Source organism: Antrostomus carolinensis, unplaced genomic scaffold (assembly GCF_000700745.2).
Source record: "Antrostomus carolinensis isolate BGI_N321 unplaced genomic scaffold, ASM70074v2 scaffold2279, whole genome shotgun sequence".
NCBI lineage: Eukaryota > Metazoa > Chordata > Aves > Caprimulgiformes > Caprimulgidae > Antrostomus > Antrostomus carolinensis.
In genome coordinates, this window is record NW_010340443.1 from 23,172 (window position 1) to 32,385 (window position 9,214).

Consider the following 9,214-nt stretch of genomic DNA (forward strand, 5'->3'; position numbering starts at 1 on the left):
CAGTTAGGTGGTATATGACATACAAATGGCTGGGGGTGAACTGAAGGAAAAGCAAGAACACCTATTATTTGATGCGGAGAGTTGGTCTCACAACAATAGATCAGTAGCGTTTGGCAAGACAGGTGCTCAACACACAGGTAAGACTATAGACCACATAAAAGGGAAATAAAGAGGAAAAAGAAATATTTTGCTTGAAACCGTGTTCTTCTATCACCTGCAAAAAAGCAACTAAATGAGCTGATTAAAACAGTGACTTAAGGAGTGACCAACCACAATGCAAGAAACAGAGAAACAGAATTACTCTCATTTCCCTGTTCAGTTTTGCAGAAATCTATTTGTTTTTATTACGTCAGTCACTTTCCACCAAATCAGTCAGTTTGCCGAACAGTGAATACGTGCAATATTTGCTCAACTAAGTCAGCTTCTCTCTTATTTACAAATGTTTTGAAAAAACCTCTTGCTTTTCAGTTTGCTGAACCAGTCAATTAACTGGAGTAGAATAGCAGTCTCCATTTCCTTACAGACAGAACGAGCTAATTTCTTGGAGCTGCAGTCAGTAGACACTGAAAAGCAAACCATCCATAGGGAGTTCATAATACTTGAAAATGTAAAAAGGTACAAGCTGAACTTTACCTAGCTGATGATAATTAGTTTTTTCAAGCGCTAGCATCAAAGTGTTGGTGTCAGAAAAAGAAGGTCACTACCATCAGCTAATCAAATATTTAAACTTGGATCTGAACTAAGTTGATGCCACCAGTATTCGTGTTTTAATTAAAACAGAAATTGATCTGGCTATGTGCAACGTAATATATGCAACTCAAGCTACACACCAGCTACTATTTTCTTACATATAACATCAATGTTTTCTAAGATGGTGAAGTCTAAAGACTAGGGGCTTTAACTAAAAGGAAGAAAAAAACACCACTTTCAGAAAAAGATTTCAACTAAAAGATTTATCTGCAAAACTTCTTGAGCAACTTCAAATAGTTCTGAATCTAACCTGTGATTTTTTTTATTTTTTTTTTTACACAGCTTATGTGACTAAATATCTTGTCCACCCACACAAATCCACATCTGCTTGATTAAATTAGACTGTCAGTTTCCTAAAGTAAAGTCATAGCCAAAAGGCCTAAAATTATGTAAACAATCTCCAAGTAGGAGGTTGAAAATCTGGTTCTATGTTTTCTCTGTAAGGCAAATGATAGAATTAAAAGCTCTGAGTAGCATATCCTCAAACAGAAAGACAATTAGAGAATTTATATTGTAATTGCCATTGCTACTTACAGTGAAGCAGTAAATTTTCCCACAATACTTTACCTGTTGAAACTTGGGCACTTTATAGAATGTCACCCCAGCCAGTGTCAACACTGAAAGCTCAACTTGGAAGACTTCCTGCCCTATCAGTTCTTTTCTAAACCACTGCAAGAATTTACTAAGTGATAGATTTCCTCACGTTGTTCTTTGTTCTTTCCATGAACTCATCTATCCATTAAACACTACTAAGATGAAGACACATGCATCTGTGGATGCAAAGACTTCAGCAAGGGCCTTTTTTTTTTTTTTCCATATGGAAACAAAAAGTTAAGGACTAGCATAGCTGAAGTGTATTAAGTTTCTTACTGAAGAAACCTGTCTGAGGAAAGGATCTGAACTGCTAGAATTAATGAAGTAATGTTTGTAATGAAAGGACTGCAGATAGGTCAGTAGATGAAGCCTTTCTTCTTAGAAAGAGATGGGAAAAAAAAAAAACCAGTGCAAGAATTTAATAACTCCTAGTCTGTAGCCAAACAATTCAATCTGCAAATGAAGATCTGATGTTCTCTCTGAACAGTTAACAGATGTAGATGGGCTCTGCGGAGGTGCTCTAGTTGCGCTTTGGAGACTCCACTATTTCAGGAGTCTAGGTTCTTAATTCCAGAAAGACGGTTAAAGTTAAATCATATAAATATTCTGTTATATATATTGCTTAAAAATTGCAATCAGTTTGTCAACATGTTGGATGAATTCAGACATTACAATAACCATAGTATTTAAATACCTGTGCCAACAATTAAATACTAAGTACACACATATATATTAGTGTTTCCCGAACTTCTAAGGAAAAAGAAAGCTATTTTCTCCACAGCTCTGCTTAGTTCCAGCTTTCAAATAAAAGTAAACTGCATAATCTTTCTTAATTTCTGGATAAAAGGAAAGATCATTCCATCACAAAATAAAATACCTCACCATAAAAAATTATTCAATTACTATGCAACTTTTCAACTTTAATAAGACATCCTTTTAATCCCTGCCTGTTTAATAAGACATTTGTTAGTTTATTACTCCACCAGTACACAATTCATTTTTATGATACAGCAACAATAAACAACTTAAGAACACAAATGAAACAGCCAAATCTCATAGCCTCCAGTGAAACAATATATGGAACATAATTACATGCAGTACACATTTTGCAAAGGATCTTGACTCAGTTCCAAGTTTATCAAAACGTGACCAGGAAATAAGTGTCTGGAACTTAATCACAGTGTGGGTTTGACCCTTTTCAGTCCTGAAACCTACTATATGCCAAACGTCATTTCAGCTTATAAGACTGTTAAAGACCCTCTAGTCTTCTGCAAAGAATTAACTGCTCCATGAAGAGATTTTTTAGAATCTTACTGGTCTAATTTACACTGAAACTTACTTTAACTACTCAAAAGCATTTTATTCTGTCTGGATAAAGTTTCCAAAGATTGTTAACATTCATGTGAAACCAACAGTGTCAGCTTTTCATGCCTGAAACATATGGAGGTAATTCAAGAAAAAAAATGTGAAGGGAGATGATTTACTTGGAAAGGAGTTACTTCCTGTCTTCTCTATCAACATATCAACTGTCTCAGTCTTCATTTAGCTATACAAAAAGTACCAGCTTCTCCACCCATATGCTCTCTGCCCTTACACACACATTAATAAATCTGGGAAATTTGGTAAGGATAGTTTTCATCTAATTTTACTGAAATTTGTTTTGTCATTGCAAGATGGGTAATTCAAAACTATATTAACTTATTTATAAGCATGTGGATCTGAATGAACTTCGGTTGGGTTGTAGTCTAGTTCTGCAATGCTAAAAGTTTCTTACAAGAGTCCATGCAGTATCTAGAAGAGATGATATTTATTTTGAACTGTTTTGATTTTAAAGCTCTACCATATTAATCACCTTATCTAAAATAGTAGTATTTCGAGAGACAAAGATCATATTTTCATCATGCAGCCACTGTCTACTAGCTTAGTCTGAAGACACTACGCTAATATGCATATTGTATTACTAACAGTAAGAACAATGGAATTTAAATTCTCATAGACTTCATGCTAAATAACTATAAAAGGAGTGTTTAAGTACTATAAAAGTCTTTATGCTGCATGAAAATGTTTAAATTGTATCCTCTACTGCACTATCTTGATTATTGTCATGTTACAAAATATTAAGGTCTTCTTAGATTAAGATGGGACTTCTTTAGAATGACAGACTCTTACTTTAAACTGAGCCAGTCATGTTTTTTTTTCCTTAAAAATAAACCCCAATGATTGGACTGTCCAGTGAGAACAGATTATTTTAAAATATACATTTAATTCTTTTCAGGCAGGTCTAGAACTACCTGCCTTGGAAAAACACCACTTTACAGCGAAAAAGGAATCAAGACAAACAAAAATTTCCTGGAATTCGATGAGAACCTACCTTGGACAGAACTAAGACATGAATTTTTTGTTTGGATACACTGTCCTGAAAAGCTGTGTGAAGTTAACACCTTACAGATATGGTTTCTTTCAGTGGTGAAAAACATGATTTATATGGCTTGCACAAAAGAGAATGAATCTCATTTATCACTATGGAATAGAGTTTACACATATTTTACTCTATTTCTGGTAATGAGCTAAAGTATTTTGATTTCATTAGGACTAAGTAAATTAGTCTAGTTCACACTGATAAAACAAGTAATGAAACCTGGAAAGGCACATACCAGAGTTAAAGAGCATGAATTAGAATGTTTATGCTTCTACATTTGAAAAAGCAAAGATATGCTTGCACTCACTGACAATACGTATCACATACAATAACAATATTGTTGTTATTATGTAACAAAATTGTATCATAAAAGTCAGTCATTAAAATAACCAGCTAACAATTCAATCTCAAAATGATAAAGCATTACTATTAATTAAAACACACTTCTACTTCCACTCACGCTAGGCAGAGCAGTCCGAGTATCCTATTACAGAAGTTGGTCTTTATTAATTGTATCTTAATGAAGATTCCTAAGACAAATTCAATATTGAAATTCAAATAGACTACAATCAAATGGTACATAGTCTTAAATTAGCCTGATGAATTCAAGAGTAAGCTGCCTGTAGCAACAGGTAATGTTTCCAAGTTATTAGCAAAACCAAATGCCTCCTCTCTACAATAAGCCAACATACTTTTGTAAAAATACTACCACAAGAATAGCCAAGATGACACTTAAATAAAATGGAATAACATTTCTGTCTTATCACTCTGACTACAAGTATATTAACTGCATCAGAAAATGAAAAGTGAGATTTGTTTTCTGTTGATAACCACCTCCTCATTACCAGAAAGTTCTGGGACATTGCTTATACCCCAAAGAAGGTAGTTTCCTTAAAACTTGCAAGCAGTAGTTTGTTGTGCTTTGGGTAATACCACCACTCATCAGCCCTGCGGGAAACAGTGGACGTCTGATGCAGACGTGTAAAACAAACTAGAAATTATCAGAATTCTTTGCTGAGGATGAGCCCAGAGCAGGCATTGGCAGGGAGAGTGAGAGACACTTGGGCTTATTTACAACCCAGAAAAACCTCTTGTCAAAATAGATATTGAGCTTAGTAGGAACTGAAGGGCTTACACAGGGCAAGCTACAGCTTCAAGACAGCAATACAACAGCATCTGTGACTTTAAGCTTTAGCCATCTAAGCCAGAGTTTTCTTTTCCAATTCATACATCAGGGAACATACAGAGAAGTAAGTTCTGTAAGGCTGGTAAAGGAATATCCAAAGAAGGATCTATTTCTGCAACAAATGACTAAATGCTTAGAAATTAATTTTGCCAATAAAAAGAATTTTTAGATTGGTAATCTAAAGTGGAATAATAGATAATTTCATTTCCTCCTTTTTCTCCAGATCTGCAGGTTCCCTGCAGATTTCCTGCTCTTCTAGTCCTTGGAAAGCAAAATCTAACAAAAGTATACTACTGAATTAGATACTTCAGATGCATAGATGAGACATCAGATAGATTTGGTTTAGATTAGATATGTAATAGCTAATAGCATATAGAGTGCTAACTGGTATTACCTAAAATCAAGGTTGGAGAAGATAAACCACATGAGCCATGCAATGCTATGACTCCTGAGAACCAAGTTTAGAATATTTTTCAGTTAAATTAGACACAAAATGTGGAAAGATTAGAGTTTAACTTGTCTTATGCAGGCAATGTTTATCTCTATTTGACTATCACTAGCAAAAGACTGGAATTGGCTGCAGCCAGTGCCCCAAATAAAATAATCACTTTTGAAAGATTAAAGAAGCCATTAATGTGGATTGACTTTGCCCCAGCAGAACAGAGCAATGCAATCTGTTCAGTGCTGGTGATCTGGCAGGGACAAATAAAATTAGTCTGACACCCAAGTAGAAAGACAGGGACTTGCAGCTGCTGAGTGCAGTGTCCAAACTCATAAAGACTTTTGAAGCGACAACAGTTCCAGAGGAAACATTCTACATGTAACACTTGGATACAACTTCTTCTCCATGATCGAACTGGATACTTATAAAATTCTCAGCAAGAATCCCAAAAGTTTTATTAATGTCATTCTTAATCCTCAACAGCTTAAATAAAAAACAGTTCCCACAGAGAAGGGTGAAGTTCTGACAAAAATTGTGCATCAGCTATAAAGAGAAGTGATGAGTTCAGCACTAGCTCAGAAGCCTTAAGATAGTTTGGTACATCAAGTCCCACTTCTCAAAGGGAGAGACCGACAAAGAATCTATATTCAAGAAGAGACCTTTGCTAATCAGAGACAAAAAAACCCAGGATCTGGACACAGTTCTGTCTTGAAAGTAGGAAAGAAAGATTTGTGAATTCTAACTTTGCTTCTTTGCTTGACTTTCATCCACACACAATCCAATCTGTCCACAGGTATTTGGTATGAAGGCTTGCTTGTAAGGAAATATTTTTGTCATCTCTTTTCCTAGACTGTATGGAAAATCTTATTACTCAGAATCTGTGTGGACAGAAAGAACACTTTTCAGTATGGAACTATTACCCAGGTCTATATTTATCTTCTTACTCCATCCTGTTAAAGTATTGAAGAAAATTATTTTCTTTTGAAACTCTATCAGATAATATCCAGAAAATTACAAATCAACAAGGAAAGAAAACAGAAGAACTGACAAAAATAATCTTAGGTCCTCAGATCAATACTGTATGTTCAACAACGGTCAGATGCAGAAATCCATCTCTTTCTGAATGACTGTCTGTGGACTTCATAAAACAGCGTAGCAGAAAAGCAAGACCGTATATGCCAAAGCACAAGAGAGCACAACACTAACAGCAGAAGGCAGAAGGCAAAACCATTCTATTCAGCTGTTTTACTTAGGACAGAAAAAGGAAAGTAGTATTGGTAAAAACCTTTTTCATCTCTTTGAGAGACATTTCACAGTTGAGATCACTTCAATCATTTGCATTGGCTGCTGTTCTTGGAGAAACAGGTTAGCTCACAAGCACCTTTTTATTTTTTTTGTAATTTGTACTTCTTGCTAGCACCTAGCACTCTCTTATTTCATAACCCCATATTATAAGACAATGTTCTTTTGTGCCATTGTTCTTCTGCCATCCAAACAGAGCGCTCTGACCTTTTTAAACACAAATGTATTTATCATTTCTTTGCAATAAATTTGAACAAATCAATGTTTCCCTCATTTCAAATGAGTTATAAAAGGGCTTATAAGGAAATAAAAAGAAAAATACATGTCTTTCCAGCACTGTTCTGTGACAGAGAAGCATACGTGCAGTAGTACAGTTCATTTTTTGATTACTTAAATATTTTTCCTTTACCCTAGACACACTACTGAAATTATTTCATAATTGAGATATTATAAATATTTCAAAATAATGAAGTACTAAGGAATCATCTTCTGTTCAAAAAAGGTTAGAGCTTCTAAAGTCAGAAATAAGCACAGAAGCCTTCTATATCTATATGAGGATATTATAACACGTTGTTCGTTTTAGCAAAAAAGTAGAGAGATTTAAAATCTGAACACATGGCCTCGAGAACATGGTTCCCCTCAACGGTATGCACAGCCAAAGGTGCTAGAAGAATATTCTGACCAAAACCCCTTGTAGGTCAAATTAAGTAAATGCAAAAACACAGAATTTTCATTCAGTTCTCTTGTGCATAAGCACTACAATACAGTCTTCAATTATATACTCAATCTGGTATTTTCATTCAAGATCTCTGCCTTTAAACATTTTGCAGAACTGATAGGGCTCACTTAATCAGTAGTTTTTTCAAATGTTCAGTTGAACACAACCATGCAAGCATCACCCCAGGAATTTTACTTACTGTAACCTTTGAATCTCTTGAAGGGAGGTTCAGGATTTTTTTTCTTTCCTTCCATGCTCATCTGTACAGTACATACATGTCTCACAAAATATTAATGAGCTTAGTTAAGAATGTGCCTAAAAGGTGTGCAATTACTATACTATTTTAAAAGTGGAGACAAAAAAACAGATTAGTTTTTAAAGCATTATTAATTTTGAGTCCCTGTACTTCATTACAATTTTAGAGGGTATTTAGCAACTCAAAATTAAAAATCTACTTCCCATGTACTTAATTTTCACCATAATGTTCAAGACAGACCCTGTAGTGTCAAAGCAATAATATATACTACAGTGTCTCATACTTTTCTTGTGTACACAGTAGAAAGTAATTATTTTCAGCTCCCTTTAGTTTGCTGCTTTAATTTACTGAGGGCCCCTTCAAGTAGTTCTATGGACCTACTGTGGCAGGGGACGAAAAAGCAGTAGGGAAGAACTCAATCCAGCACTGCTGTCAAGGAAGTGTTACACATAACATACTTCCAGAGAAGGAGAAACATCTGTGTAAAAAGTTTGTTTTAAGCAATGTATTTAGCATCACTGAGAAATCCTGTAGCAGAAGCAGGGACAAAAATCAAACTCACCATGGTAGGTTCTACTTGCAAAGATCTCCTTTCTCTCCCGCATGCCCTATCTCATTTTGGTGAAGCAAATGAGGCAGCCATCCACACCAGTAAATCCATTTTCTCCCTAGAAAAAGGACAGAGAAGTCAGCAAGTAAATGGCAGTTTACAGGAACTGATAATCAGCTAACCACCACTTATTTAGCAAATGTATTGTTCAGTTCACTGTCCTTACCAGGATTATCACTATGGGGATCTTCCATTTCAGTCTCACAATGGGTTGCACCATGTTATTATAGAATGAACTATTAAGAACTGTAACAGCAAAGAACTAAGTCCAAAACAGAGCTTCTGCAGTGACAGATCAACTGCTGCAGCAGTTTAACATGGCAATGATACAGATGGTTTTAGGAACTTTTTTAGCATCCCAGCTTCAGGAAGCACAGATAAAGATTCATTCAGTGAGTAACACTGCATCATCCATCAGCTGTTGCCACAGGCAATGGGCATGCTCTTACCTTATTAATAATTTTAGTTGGTTTCTTTGGTTGGCTACACTTAATTTTTGTCAACCAGAAAACAAATTAAATTCTTGTTTTTTTGCAAGGCCCTTATACTCCTCAGCATTTCAAAACAACTAAATGACAGATGCTAATTTGAGGGCTGAAGAGGATGTTTATAGCTACTTACAGGAATGAGGTAGGTAGGCCCCTGTTTGTTTCTAATGTTTACCTATTTAGGAAGGCAGGAGTCCAGCTGATTTTACTTCTGATTTTGAAGCTCTGCAGTATCATCTGCCTGTGAGAATAGAGAGAAGATCAGAATGTTTACTCTTTTACTCAAAAAGTTGCACTGTGAAGTACTGTTCTGCATCCCTTTATCATTCCCACTACATACCCTACCCTGGAATCTTAATTGGCAGCACCATTATGGAGAAAGAATTTCTTCCAGCTTTGACCATTCCCAAGATTGTTATAAGCACTTCAGTATCTCACTGTTGAGATCA

At 35.3% G+C, this 9,214-nt stretch overlaps 1 long non-coding RNA gene across 1 annotated transcript in view; it reads right to left on the reverse strand.

The window, feature by feature from the left end:
• LOC104531288 (uncharacterized) overlaps positions 1 to 9,009 on the reverse strand; it is a 28,532-nt gene extending 19,523 nt beyond the window's left edge. Inside the window, exons 1-2 of the long non-coding RNA XR_728075.2 lie at positions 8,941 to 9,009; positions 8,230 to 8,335 (exon numbers count right to left, since the gene is read on the reverse strand). This is a non-coding gene — a long non-coding RNA (uncharacterized LOC104531288). The remainder of the gene's footprint in view (positions 1 to 8,229; positions 8,336 to 8,940) is intronic.
• Between the last annotated feature and the right edge of the window lie 205 nt (positions 9,010 to 9,214).